The sequence below is a fragment of the Schistocerca americana genome, chromosome 2 (assembly GCF_021461395.2).
Source record: "Schistocerca americana isolate TAMUIC-IGC-003095 chromosome 2, iqSchAmer2.1, whole genome shotgun sequence".
NCBI classification, from domain to species: Eukaryota; Metazoa; Arthropoda; class Insecta; order Orthoptera; family Acrididae; genus Schistocerca; species Schistocerca americana.
Genome location: NC_060120.1, coordinates 1,090,960,519 through 1,090,975,895, shown reverse-complemented (window position 1 = coordinate 1,090,975,895; position 15,377 = coordinate 1,090,960,519).

Sequence of the window (15,377 nt, the reverse complement as noted above, 5' to 3'; positions counted from 1 at the left end):
CTGTGTTCATCGTCAATAGGAGGGTCCAAATGGTACAGTACCCTGAAGTGAAGCATCGGAATCTAAAACTGGAATCACAGGAGAGGTTCAAAGCATAGAATGTGAGAGTGTCAGTCCTCTTGTACTTAAGTCGGCATTGTGCCTTTTGCATTAAATTCGGATGCAATTTCTGTGTTTCATCGTCAATAAGAAGGTCCAAGGGATACAGTAGCCCTGAAGCGAAGCATCGGAATCTAAAACTGGACTCACAGGAGAGGTTCAAATCATAGAAAGTGAGAGTGTCTGTCCTCTTGTACTTAAGTCGGCATTGTGCCTTTTGTATTAAACTCGGATGCAATTTCAGTGTTTCATTGTCAATAAGAAGGTCCAAGGGATACAGTAAACCTGAAGTGAAGCATCGGAATGTAAAACTGGACTCACAGGAGAGGTTCAAATCATAGAAAGTTAGAGTGTCAGTCCTCTTGTACTTATGTCGGCATTGTGCCGTTTGAATTTAATTCCAATGGAATTTCTGTGTTTCATCATCAATAAGAAGTTCCGAGGTATACAGTAAACCTGAGGTGAAGCATCGGAATCTAAAACTGGACTCACAGGAGAGATTCATATCATAGAAACTTAGAGTGTCATTCCCCTTGTACTTAAGTCGGCATTGTGCCTTTTGTATTAAATTCGGATGCAATTTCTGTGTTTCATCGTCAATAAGAAGGTCCAAGGGATACAGTAAACCTGAAGTGAAGCATCGGTATCTAAAGCTGGACTCACAGGAGAGGTTCAAATCATAGAAAGTTAGAGTGTCAGTCCTCTTGTACTTAAGTCGGCATTGTGCCTTTTGAATTTAATTCCGATGCAATTTCTGTGTTTCATCGTCAATAAGAAGTTCCGAGTTATACAGTAAACCTGAAGTGAAGCATCGGAATCTAAAACTGGAGTCACAGGAGAGAATCAAATCATAGAATGTGAAAGTGTCCGTCCTCTTGTACTTAAGTCGGCATTGTGATTTTTGTATTAAATTTGGATGCAATTTCTGTGTTTCATCGTCAATAAGAAGGTCCAAGGGATACAGTAAACCTGAAGTGAAGCATCGGAATCTAAAACTGGACTCACAGGAGTAGTTCAAATCATAGAAAGTGAGAGTGTCAGTCCTCTTGTACATAAGTCGGCATTGTGCCATTTATATTAAATTCGGATGCAATTTCTGTGTTTCATCGTCAATAAGAAGGTTTAAGGGATACAGTAAACCTGAAGTGAAGCATCGGAATCTAAAACTGGACTCACAGGAGAGGTTCAAATCATAGAAAGTTAGATTGTCAGTCCCCTTGTACTTAAGTCGGCATTGTGCCTTTTGAATTTAATTCCGATGTAATTTCTGTGTTTCATCGTCAATAAGAAGTTCCAAGGTATACAGTAAACCTGAAGTGAAGCATCGGAATCTAAAACTGGACTCACAGGAGAGGTTCAAATCATAGAAAGTTAGAGTGTCAGTCCTCTTGTACTTAAGTCGGCATTGTGCCTTTTGTATTAAATTCGGATGCAATTTCTGTGTTTCATAGTCAATACGAAGGTCCAAGGTACACAGTAAATCTAAACGAAGCATCGGAATCTAAAACTGGACTCACAGGAGAGGTTCAAATCATAGAAAGTGAGAGTGTCAGTCCTCTTGTACTTAAGTCACCATTGTGCCTTTTGTATTGAATTCGGATGCAATTTCTGTGTCTCATCATCAATAAGAAGGTCCAAGGGATACAGTAAACCTGAACAAAAGCATCGGAATCTAAAACTGGAATCACGGGAGAGGTTCAAATCACAGAAAGTTAGTGTGTCAGTCGTCTTGTACTTAAGTCACCATTGTGCCTTTTGTATTGAATTCGGATGCAATTTCTGTGTCTCATCGTCAATAAGAAGGTCCAAGGGATACTGTAAACCTGAAGTGAAGCATCGGTATCTAAAGCTGGACTCACAGGAGAGGTTCAAATCATAGAAAGTTAGAGTGTCAGTCCTCTTGTAATTAAGTCGGCATTGTGCCTTTTTAATAAATTCGGATGCAATTTCTGTGTTTCATCGTCAATAAGAAGGTCCAAGGGATACAGTAAACATGAAGTGAAGCATCGGAATCCAAAACTGGACTCACAGGAGGGGTTCAAATCATAGAAAGTGAGCGTGTCCGTCCTCTTGTACTTAAGTCCACATTGTGCCATTTGTATTATTTTCGGATGCAATTTCTGTGTTTCATCGCCAATAAGAAGGTCCAAGGGATACAGTAAACCTGAAGTGAAGCATTGGAATCTAAAAGTGGGCTCACAGGAGAGGTTCAAATCATAGAAAGTTAGAGTGTCAGTCCTCTTGTACTTAAGTTGGCATTGTGCCTTTTGAATTTAATTCCGATGCATATTTCTGTGTTTCATCGTCAATAAGAAGTTCCGGGGTATACAGTAAACCTGAAGTGAAGCATCGGAATCTAAAACTGGACTCACAGGAGAGGTTCAAATCATAGAAAGTTAGAGTGTCAGTCCTCTTGTTCTTAGATCGGCATTGTGCCTTTTGTATTAAATTCGGATGCAATTTCTGTTATTCATCGTCAATAAGAAGGTCCAAGGTACACAGTAAACCTGAAGTGAGCCATCGGAATCTAAAACTGGACTAACAGGAGAGGTTCAAATCATAGAAAGTGAGAGTGTCCGTCCTGTTGTACTTAAGTAGGCATTGTGATTTTTGTATTAAATTTGGATGCAATTTCTGTGTTTCATCGTCAATAAGAAGGTCCAAGGGATACAGTAAACCTGAAGTGAAGCATCGGAATTTAAAACTGGACTCACAGGAGTAGTTCAAATCATAGAAAGTGAGAGTGTCAGTCCTCTTGTACATAAGTCGGCATTGTGCCATTTATATTAAATTCGGATGCAATTTCTGTGTTTCATCGTCAATAAGAAGGTCCAAGGGATACAGTAAACCTGAAGTGAAGCATCGGAATGTAAAACTGGACTCACAGGAGAGGTTCAAATCATAGAAAGTTAGAGTGTCAGTCCTCTTGTACTTATGTCGGCATTGTGCCGTTTGAATTTAATTCCAATGGAATTTCTGTGTTTCATCATCAATAAGAAGTTCCGAGGTATACAGTAAACCTGAGGTGAAGCATCGGAATCTAAAACTGGACTCACAGGAGAGATTCATATCATAGAAACTTAGAGTGTCATTCCCCTTGTACTTAAGTCGGCATTGTGCCTTTTGTATTAAATTCGGATGCAATTTCTGTGTTTCATCGTCAATAAGAAGGTCCAAGGGATACAGTAAACCTGAAGTGAAGCATCGGTATCTAAAGCTGGACTCACAGGAGAGGTTCAAATCATAGAAAGTTAGAGTGTCAGTCCTCTTGTACTTAAGTCGGCATTGTGCATTTCGAATTTAATTCCGATGCAATTTCTGTGTTTCATCGTCAATAAGAAGTTCCGAGTTATACAGTAAACCTGAAGTGAAGCATCGGAATCTAAAACTGGAGTCACAGGAGAGAATCAAATCATAGAATGTGAAAGTGTCCGTCCTCTTGTACTTAAGTCGGCATTGTGATTTTTGTATTAAATTTGGATGCAATTTCTGTGTTTCATCGTCAATAAGAAGGTCCAAGGGATACAGTAAACCTGAAGTGAAGCATCGGAATCTAAAACTGGACTCACAGGAGTAGTTCAAATCATAGAAAGTGAGAGTGTCAGTCCTCTTGTACATAAGTCGGCATTGTGCCATTTATATTAAATTCGGATGCAATTTCTGTGTTTCATCGTCAATAAGAAGGTTTAAGGGATACAGTAAACCTGAAGTGAAGCATCGGAATCTAAAACTTGACTCACAGGAGAGGTTCAAATCATAGAAAGTTAGATTGTCAGTCCCCTTGTACTTAAGTCGGCATTGTGCCTTTTGAATTTAATTCCGATGTAATTTCTGTGTTTCATCGTCAATAAGAAGTTCCAAGGTATACAGTAAACCTGAAGTGAAGCATCGGAATCTAAAACTGGACTCACAGGAGAGGTTCAAATCATAGAAAGTTAGAGTGTCAGTCCTCTTGTACTTAAGTCGGCATTGTGCCTTTTGTATTAAATTCGGATGCAATTTCTGTGTTTCATAGTCAATACGAAGGTCCAAGGTACACAGTAAATCTAAACGAAGCATCGGAATCTAAAACTGGACTCACAGGAGAGGTTCAAATCATAGAAAGTGAGAGTGTCAGTCCTCTTGTACTTAAGTCACCATTGTGCCTTTTGTATTGAATTCGGATGCAATTTCTGTGTCTCATCGTCAATAAGAAGGTCCAAGGGATACAGTAAACCTGAACAAAAGCATCGGAATCTAAAACTGGAATCACGGGAGAGGTTCAAATCACAGAAAGTTAGTGTGTCAGTCGTCTTGTACTTAAGTCACCATTGTGCCTTTTGTATTGAATTCGGATGCAATTTCTGTGTCTCATCGTCAATAAGAAGGTCCAAGGGATACTGTAAACCTGAAGTGAAGCATCGGTATCTAAAGCTGGACTCACAGGAGAGGTTCAAATCATAGAAAGTTAGAGTGTCAGTCCTCTTGTAATTAAGTCGGCATTGTGCCTTTTTAATAAATTCGGATGCAATTTCTGTGTTTCATCGTCAATAAGAAGGTCCAAGGGATACAGTAAACATGAAGTGAAGCATCGGAATCTAAAACTGGACTCACAGGAGGGGTTCAAATCATAGAAAGTGAGCGTGTCCGTCCTCTTGTACTTAACTCCACATTGTGCCATTTGTATTATTTTCGAATGCAATTTCTGTGTTTCATCGCCAATAAGAAGGTCCAAGGGATACAGTAAACCTGAAGTGAAGCATCGGAATCTAAAACTGGGCTCACAGGAGAGGTTCAAATCATAGAAAGTTAGAGTGTCAGTCCTCTTGTACTTAAGTTGGCATTGTGCCTTTTGAATTTAATTCCGATGCATATTTCTGTGTTTCATCGTCAATAAGAAGTTCCGGGGTATACAGTAAACCTGAAGTGAAGCATCGGAATCTAAAACTGGACTCACAGGAGAGGTTCAAATCATAGAAAGTTAGAGTGTCAGTCCTCTTGTTCTTAGATCGGCATTGTGCCTTTTGTATTAAATTCGGATGCAATTTCTGTTATTCATCGTCAATAAGAAGGTCCAAGGTACACAGTAAACCTGAAGTGAGCCATCGGAATCTAAAACTGGACTAACAGGAGAGGTTCAAATCATAGAAAGTGAGAGTGTCCGTCCTGTTGTACTTAAGTAGGCATTGTGATTTTTGTATGAAATTTGGATGCAATTTCTGTGTTTCATCGTCAATAAGAAGGTCCAAGGGATACAGTAAACCTGAAGTGAAGCATCGGAATCTAAAACTGGACTCACAGGAGTAGTTCAAATCATAGAAAGTGAGAGTGTCAGTCCTCTTGTACATAAGTCGGCATTGTGCCATTTATATTAAATTCGGATGCAATTTCTGTGTTTCATCGTCAATAAGAAGGTCCAAGGGATACAGTAAACCTGAAGTGAAGCATCGGAATCTAAAACTGGACTCACAGGAGAGGTTCAAATCATAGAAAGTGAGACTGTCCGTCCTCTTGTACTTAAGTCGGCATTGTGCCTTTGTATTAAATTCGGATGCAATTTCTGTGTTTCATCGTCAATAAGAAGGTCCAAGGGATACAGTAAACCTGAAGTGAAGCATCGGAAAATAAAACTGGACTCACAGGAGTAGTTCAAATCAAAGAATGTGAGAGTGTCAGTAATCTTGTACGTAAGTCGGCTTTGTGCCATTTATATTAAATTCGGATGCAATTTCTGTGTTTCATCGTCAATAAGACGGTCCAAGGGATACAGTAAACCTGAAGTGAAGCATCGGAATCTAAGACTGGACTCACAGGAGAGGTTCAAATCATAGAAAGTTAGATTGTCAGTCCTCTTGTACTTAAGTCGGCATTGTGCCTTTTGAATTAAATTCCGAAGCAATTTCTGTGTTTCATCGTCAATAAGAAGTTCCGAGGTATACAGTAAACCTGAAGTGAAGCATCGGAATCTAAAACTGGACTCACAGGAGAGGTTCAAATCATAGAAAGTGAGAGTGTCAGTCCTCTTGTACTTAAGTCGGCATTGTGCCTTTTGTATTAAATTCGGATGCAATTTCTGTGTTTCATCGTCAATACGAAGGTCCAAGATACACAGTAAACCTGAAGTGAAGCATCGGAAACTAAAACTGGACTCACAGGAGAGGTTCAAATCATAGAATGTGAGAGTGTCAGTCCTCTTGTATTTAAGTCGCCATTGTGCCTTTTGTATTGAATTCGGATGCAATTTCTGTGTTTCATCGTCAATAAGAAGGTCCAAGGGATACAGTAAACCTGAACAAAAGCATCGGAATCTAAAACTGGAATCACAGGAGAAGTCCAAACCATAGAAAGTGAGAGTGTCAGTCCTCTTGTACTTAAGTCTGCATTGTGCCTTTTGTATTAAATTCGAATGCAATTTCTGTGTCTCATCGTCAATAAGATGGTTCAAGGGATGCAGTAATCCTGAAGTGAAGCAGCGGAATCTAAAACTGGACTCACAGGAGAGGATCAAATCCTAGAAAGTGAGAGTGTTAGTCCTCTTGTACTTAAGTCGGCATTGTGCTTTTGGAATAAATTCGGATGCAATTTCTGTGTTTCATCGTCAATAAGAAGGTCCAAGGGATACAGTAGCCCTGAAGCGAAGCATCGGAATCTAAAATTGGAATCACAGAAGAGGTTCAAATCAGAGAAAGTGAGAGTGTCTGTCCTCATGTACTTAAGTCGGCATTGTCCCTTTTGTGATAAACTCGGATGCAATTTCAGTGTTTTATTGTCAATAAGAAGGTCCAAGGGATACAGTACACCTGAAGTGAAGTATCGGAATCTAAAACTGGACTCACAGGAGAGGTTCAAATCATAGAAAGTTAGAGTGTCAGTCCTCTTGTACTTAAGTCGGCATTGTGCCTTTTGTATTAAATTCGGATGCAATTTCTGTGTTTCATCGTCAATTAAACGGTCCAAGGGATACAGTAAACCTGAAGTGAAGCATCGGAATCTAAAACTGGACTCACAGAAGTGTTTCAAATCATAGAAAGTTAGAGTGTCAGTCCTCTTGTACTTAAGTCGGCATTGTGCCTTTTGAATTTAATTCCGATGCAATTTCTGTGTTTCATCGTCAATAAGAAGTTCCGATGTATACAGTAAATCTGAAGTGAAGCATCGGAATCTAAAACTGGAGTCACATGAGAGGTTCAGATCATAGAAAGTGAGAGTGTCCGTCCTCCTGTACTTAAGTCGGCATTGTGCCTTTTGTATTAAATTCGGATGCAATTTCTGTGTTTCATCGTCAATAAGAAGGTCCAAGGGATACAGTAAACCTGAAGTGATGCATCGGAATCTAAAACTGGACTCACAGGAGGGGTTCAAATCATAGAAAGTGAGAATGTCAGTCCTCTTGTACATAAGTCGGCATTGTGCGATTTACATTAAATTCGGATGCAATTTCTGTGTTTCATCGTCAATAAGAAGGTCCAAGGGATACAGTAGCCCTGAAGTGAAGCATCGGAATCTAAAACTGGACTCACAGGAGAGGATCAAATCATAGAAAGTTAGATTGTCAGTCCTCTTGTACTTAAGTCGGCATTGTGCCTTTTGAATTTATTTCCGATGCAATTTCTGTGTTTCATCGTCAATTAGAAGTTCCGAGGTATACAGTAAACCTGAAGCGAAACATCGGAATCTAAAACTGGACTCACAGGAGAGGTTCAAATCATAGAAAGTTAGAGTGTCAGTCCTCTTGTACTTAAGTCGGCATTGTGCCTTTTGTATTAAATTCGGATGCAATTTCTGTATTTCGTCGTCAATACGAAGGTCCAAGGTACACAGTAAACCTGAAGTGAAGCATCGGAATCTAAAACTGGACTCACAGGAGAGGTTCAAATCATAGAATGTGAGAGTGTCAGTCCTCTTGTACTTAAGCCGCCATTGTGCCTTTCGTATTGAATTCGGATGCAATTTCTGTGTTTCATCGTCAATAGGAAGGTCCAAGGGATACAGTAAACCTGAACAAAAGCATCGGAATCGAAAACTGGAATCACAGGAGAAGTCCAAACCATTGAAAGTGAGAGTGTCAGTCCTCTTGTACTTAAGTCGGCATTGAGCCTTTTGTATTAAATTCGAATGCAATTTCTGTGTTTCATCGTCAATAAGATGGTTCAAGGGATACAGTAATCCTGAAGTGAAGCAGCGGAATCTAAAACTGGACTCAGAGGAGAGGTTCAAATCACAGAAAGTTAGAGTGTCAGTCGTCTTGTACTTATGACAGCATTGTGCCTTTTGTATTAATTTCGGATGCAATTTCTGTGTTCATCGTCAATAGGAGGGTCCAAATGATACAGTACCCTGAAGTGAAGCATCGGAATCTAAAACTGGACTCACAGGACAGGTTCAAAGCATAGAAAGTGAGAGTGTCAGTCCTCTTGTACTTAAGTCGGCATTGTGCCTTTTGAATTTAATTCCGATGCAATTTCTGTGTTTCATCGTCAATAAGAAGTTCCAAGGTATACAGTAAACCTGAAGTGAAGCATCGGAATCTAAAACTGGAGTCACAAGAGAGGTTCAAATCACAGAAAGTGAGAGTGTCCGTCCTCCTGTACTTAAGTCGGCATTGTGCCTTTTGTATTAAATTCGAATGCAATTTCTGTGTTTCATCGTCAATAAGAAGGTCCAAGGGATACAGTAAACCTGAAGTGAAGGATCGGAATCTAAAACTGGACTCACAGGAGTAGTTCAAATCATAGAAAGTGAGAGTGTCAGTCCTCTTGTACAGAAGTCGGCTTTGTGCCATTTATATTAAATTCGGATGCAATTTCTGTGTTTCATCGTCAATAAGAAGGTCCAAGGGATACAGTAGCCCTGAAGTGAAGCATCGGAATCTAAAACTGGACTCACAGGAGAGGTTCAAATCATAGAAAGTTAGATTGTCAGTCCTCTTGTACTTAAGTCGCCATTGTGCCTTTTGAATTTAATTCCGATGCAATTTCTGTGTTTCATCGTCAATAAGAAGTTCCGAGGTATACAGTAAACCTGAAGTGGAGCATCGGAATCTAAAACTGGACTCACAGGAGAGGTTCAAATCATAGAAAGTTAGAGTGTCAGTCCTCTTGTACTTAAGTCGGCATTGTGCCTTTTGTATTAAATTCGGATGCAATTTCTGTATTTCATCGTCAATACGAAGGTCCAAGGTACACAGTACACCTGAAGTAAAGCATCGGAATCTAAAACTGGATTCACAGGAGAGGTTCAAATCATAGGATGTGAGAGTGTCAGTCCTCTTGTATTTAAGTCGCCATTGTGCCTTTTGTATTGAATTCGGATGCAATTTCTGTGTTTCATCGTCAATAAGAAGGTCCAAGGGATACAGTAAACCTGAACAAAAGCATCGGAATCTAAAACTGGAATCACAGGAGAAGTCCAAACCATAGAAAGTGAGAGTGTCAGTCCTCTTGTACTTAAGTCTGCATTGTGCCTTTTGTATTAAATTCGAATGCAATTTCTGTGTCTCATCGTCAATAAGATGGTTCAAGGGATGCAGTAATCCTGAAGTGAAGCAGCGGAATCTAAAACTGGACTCACAGGAGAGGATCATATCCTAGAAAGTGAGAGTGTTAGTCCTCTTGTACTTAAGTCGGCATTGTGCTTTTGGAATAAATTCGGATGCAATTTCTGTGTTTCATCGTCAATAAGAAGGTCCAAGGGATACAGTAGCCCTGAAGCGAAGCATCGAAATCTAAAATTGGAATCACAGAAGAGGTTCAAATCAGAGAAAGTGAGAGTGTCTGTCCTCATGTACTTAAGTCGGCATTGTCCCTTTTGTGATAAACTCGGATGCAATTTCAGTGTTTCATTGTCAATAAGAAGGTCCAAGGGATACAGTACACCTGAAGTGAAGTATCGGAATCTAAAACTGGACTCACAGGAGAGGTTCAAATCATAGAAAGTTAGAGTGTCAGTCCTCTTGTACTTAAGTCGGCATTGTGCCTTTTGTATTAAATTCGGATGCTATTTCTGTGTTTCATCGTCAATTAAAAGGTCCAAGGGATACAGTCAACCTGAAGTGAAGCATCGGAATCTAAAACTGGACTCACAGAAGTGTTTCAAATCATAGAAAGTTAGAATGTCAGTCCTCTTGTACTTAAGTCGGCATTGTGCCTTTTGAATTTAATTCCGATGCAATTTCTGTGTTTCATCGTCAATAAGAAGTTCCAAGGTATACAGTAAATCTGAAGTGAAGCATCGGAATCTAAAACTGGAGTCACATGAGAGGTTCAGATCATAGAAAGTGAGAGTGTCCGTCCTCCTGTACTTGAGTCGGCATTGTGCCTTTTGTATTAAATTCGGATGCAATTTCTGTGTTTCATCGTCAATAAGAAGGTCCAAGGGATACAGTAAACCTGAAGTGATGCATCGGAATCTAAAACTGGACTCACAGGAGGGGTTCAAATCATAGAAAGTGAGAGTGTCAGTCCTCTTGTACATAAGTCTTCATTGTGCCATTTATATTAAATTCGGATGCAATTTCTGTGTTTCATCGTCAATAAGAAGGTCCAAGGGATACAGTAGCCCTGAAGTGAAGCATCGGAATCTAAAACTGGACTCACAGGAGAGGTTCAAATCATAGAAAGTTAGATTGTCAGTCCTCTTGTACTTAAGTCGGCATTGTGCCTTTTGAATTTATTTCGGATGCAATTTCTGTGTTTCATCGTCAATTAGAAGTTCCGAGGTATACAGTAAACCTGAAGCGAAACATCGGAATCTAAAACTGGACTCACAGGAGAGGTTCAAATCATAGAAAGTTAGAGTGTCAATCCTCTTGTACTTAAGTCGGCATTGTGGCTTTTGTATTAAATTCGGATGCAATTTCTGTATTTCGTCGTCAATACGAAGGTCCAAGGTACACAGTAAACCTGAAGTGAAGCATCGGAATCTAAAACTGGACCCACAGGAGAGGTTCAAATCATAGAATGTGAGAGTGTCAGTCCTCTTGTACTTAAGCCGCCATTGTGCCTTTCGTATTGAATTCGGATGCAATTTCTGTGTTTCATCGTCAATAAGAAGGTCCAAGGGATACAGTAAACCTGAACAAAAGCATCGGAATCGAAAACTGGAATCACAGGAGAAGTCCAAACCATAGAAAGTGAGAGTGTCAGTCCTCTTGTACTTAAGTCGGCATTGAGCCTTTTGTATTAAATTCGAATGCAATTTCTGTGTTTCATCGTCAATAAGATGGTTCAAGGGATACAGTAATCCTGAAGTGAAGCAGCGGAATCTAAAACTGGACTCAGAGGAGAGGTTCAAATCACAGAAAGTTAGAGTGTCAGTCCTCTTGTACTTAAGTCGGCATTGTGCCTTTTTTATTAAATTCGGATGCAATTTCTGTGTTTCATCGTCAATAAGAAGGTCCAAGGGATACAGTAAACCTGAAGTGAAGCATCGGAAACTAAAACTGGACTCACAGGAGAGGTTCAAATCATAGAAAGTGAGAGTGTCCGTCCTCTTGTACTTAAGTCCACATTGTGAGATTTGTATTATTTTCGGATGCAATTTCTGTGTTTCATTGCCAATAAGAAGGTCCAAGGGATACAGTAAACCTGAAGTGAAGCATCGGAATCTAAAACTGTACTCACAGGAGATTTTCAAATCATAGAAAGATTTAGTGACAGTCCTCTTGTACTTAAGTCGGCATTGTGCCTTTTGAATTTAATTCCGATGCATATTTCTGTGTTTCATCGCCAATAAGAAGTTCCGAGGTATACAGTAAACCTCAAGTGAAGCATCGGAATCTAAAACTGGACTCACAGGAGAGGTTCAAATCATAGAAATTTAGAGTGTCAGTCCTCTTGTTCTGAGGTCGGCATTGTGCCTTTTGTATTAAATGCGGATGCAATTTCTGTTATTCATCGTCAATAAGAAGGTCCAAGGTACACAGTAAACCTGAAGTGAGGCATCGGAATCTAAAACTAGACTCACAGGAGAATTTCAAATCATAGAAAGTGAGAGTGTCAGTCCACTTGTACTTAAGTCGGCAATGTTCATTTTGTATTAAATTCGGTTGCAATTTCTGTGTTTCATCGTCAATAAGAAGGTCCAAGGGATACAGTAAACCTGAAGTTAGGCATCGGAATAGAAAACGGGACTCAGAGGAGAGGTTCAAATCATAGGAAGTTTGAGTGTCCGTCCTCTTGTACTTAAGTCGGCATTGTGCCTTTTGAATTTGATTCCGATGCGATTTCTGTGTTTCATCGTGAATAACAAGTTCCGAGGTATACTGTAAACCTGAAGTGAAGCATCGGAATCTAAAACTGGACTCACAGGAGAGGTTCAAATCATAGAAAGTTAGAGTCTCAGTCCTCTTGTACTTAAGTCGGCATTGTGCCTTTTGTATTAAATTCGGATGCAATTTCTGTGTTTCATCGTCAGTAAGAAGGTGCAAGGGATACAGTAAACCTGAAGTGAAGCATCGGAATCTAAAACTGGACTCACAGGAGTAGCTCAAATCATAGAAAGTGAGAGTGTCAGTCCTCTTGTACATAAGTCGGCATTGTGCCATTTATATTAAATTCGCATGCAATTTCTGTGTTTCATCGTCAATAAGAAGGTCCAAGGGATACAGTAAACCTGAAGTGAAGCATCGGAATCTAAAACTGGACTCACAGGAGAGGTTCAAATCATAGGAAGTTAGATTGTCAGTCCTCTTGTACTTAAGTCGGCATTGTGCCTTTTGTATTAAATTCGGATGCAATTTCTGTCTTTCATCGTCAATACGAAGGTCCAAGGTACAGAGTTAACCTGAAGTGAAGCATCGGAATCTAAAACTGGACTCACAGGAGAGGTTCAAATCATAGATTGTGAGAGTGTCAGTCCCCTTGTACTTAAGTCGCCATTGTGCCTTTTGTATTGAATTCGGATGCAATTTCTGTGTTTCATCGTCAATAAGAAGGTCCAAGGGATACAGTAAACCTGAACAAAAGCATCGGAATCGAAAACTGGAATCACAGGAGAAGTCCAAACCATAGAAAGTGAGAGTGTCAGTCCTCTTGTACTTAAGTCGGCATTGAGCCTTTTGTATTAAATTCGGATGCAATTTCTGTGTTTCATCGTCAATAAGATGGTTCAAGGGATACAGTAATCCTGAAGTGAAGCATCGGAATCTAAAAGTGGACTCACAGGCGAGGTTCAAATCATAGAAAGTTAGAGTGTCAGTCCTATTGTTCTTAGGTCGGCATTGTGCCTTTTGTATTAAATTCGGATGCAATTTCTGTTATTCATCGTCAATAAGAAGGTCCAAGGTACACAGTAAACCTGACGTGAGGCATCGGAATCTAAAACTGGACTCACAGGAGAGGTTCATATCATAGAAAGTGAGAGGGTCAGTCCACTTGTACTTAAGTCGGCATTGTTCATTTTGTATTAAATTCGAATGCAATTTTTGTGTTTCATCGTCAATAAGAAGGTCCAAGGGATACAGTAAACCTGAAGTTAAGCATCGGAATATAAAACGGGATTCAGAGGAGAGGTTCAAATCATAGAAAGTTTATGTGTCCGTCCTCTTGTACTTAAGTCGGCATTATTCCTTTTGAATTTGATTCCGTTGCAATTTCTGTGTTTCATCGTCAATAACAAGTTCCGAGGTATTGAGTACACCTGAAGTGAAGCATGGGAATCTAAAACTTGACTCACAGGAGAGGTTGAAATCATTGAAAGTTAGAGTGTCAGTCCTCTTGTACTTCAGTCGGCATTGTGCCTTTTGAATTTATTTCCGATGCAATTTCTGTGTTTCATCGTCAATAAGAAGTGCCAAGGTATACAGTAAACCTGAAGTGAAGCATCGGAATCTAAAACTGGACTCACAGGAGAGGTTCAAATCATAGAAAGTTAGAGTGTCACTCCTCTTGTACTTAAGTCCGCAATGTGCCTTTTGTATTAAATTCGGATGCAATTTCTGTGTTTCATCGTCAATAAGAAGGTCCAAGGGAAACAGTAAACCTGAAGGGAAGCATCGGAATCTAAAACTGGACTCACAGGAGAGGTTCAAATCATAGAAAGTTAGAGTGTCAGTCCTCTCGTACTTATGTCGGCATTTTGCCTTTTGTATTAAATTCGGATGCAATTTCAGTGTTTCTATCGTCGGTAAGAAGGTCCAAGGGATACAGTAAACCTGAAGTAAAGCATCGGAATCTAAAACTGGACTCACAGGAGAGGTTCAAATCATAGAAAGTGAGAGTGACAGTCCTCTTGTACTTAAGTCCGCATTGTGCCATTTGTATTATTTTCGGATGCAATTTCTGTGTTTCATCGTCAATAAGAAGGTCCAAGGGATACAGTGAAACTGAAGTGAAGCTTCGGAATCTAAAACTGGACTCACTGGAGAGGTTCAAATCATAGGAAGTTAGAGTGTCAGTCCTCTTGTACTTAAGTCGGCATTGTGCCTTTTGAATTTAATTCCGATGCATATTTCTGTGTTTCATCGTCAGTAAGAAGTACCGAGGTATACAGTAAACCTGCAGTGAAGCATCGGAAACTTAAACTGGACTCACAGGAGAGGTTCTATTCATAGAAAGTTAGAGTGTCAGTTCTCTTGTACTTAAGTCGGCATTGATCGTTTTGTATTAAATTCGGATGCAATTTCTGTTATCCATCGTCAATAAAAAGGTCCAAGGTACGCAGTAAACCTGAAGTGAAGCATCGGAATCTAAACCTGGACTTACAGGAGAGGTTCAAATCACAGAAAGTTAGAGTGTCAGTCCTCTTCTACTTATGTCGGCATTTTGCCTTTTGTAATAAATTCGGATGCAATTTCTGTGTTTCATCGTCAATAAGAAGGTCCAAGGTATAAAGGAAACCTCAAGTGAAGCATCGGAATCTAAATCTGTTCTTACAGGAGAGGTTCAAATCGTAGAAAGTTAGAGTGTCATTCCTCTTGTACTTAAGTCGGCATTGTGCCTTTTGTAATAAATTCGAATGCAATTTCTTTCTTTCATCGTCAATAAGAAGGTACAAGGTATAAAGGAAACCTCAAGTGAAGCATCGGAATCTAAATCTGTTCTCACAGGAGAGGTTCAAATCGTAGAAAGTTAGAGTGTCATTCCTCTTGTACTTAAGTCGGCATTGTGACTTTTGTATAAAATTCGGATGCAATTTCTGTGTATCATCGTCAATGAGAAGGTCCCAGGGATACAGTATACCTGAAGTAAAGCACCGAAATCTAAAACTGGACTCACAGGAGAGGTTCAAATCATAGAATGTTAGAGAGTCAGTTCTCTTGTACTTAAGTCGGCATTGCGCCTTTTGTATTAAATTCGGAT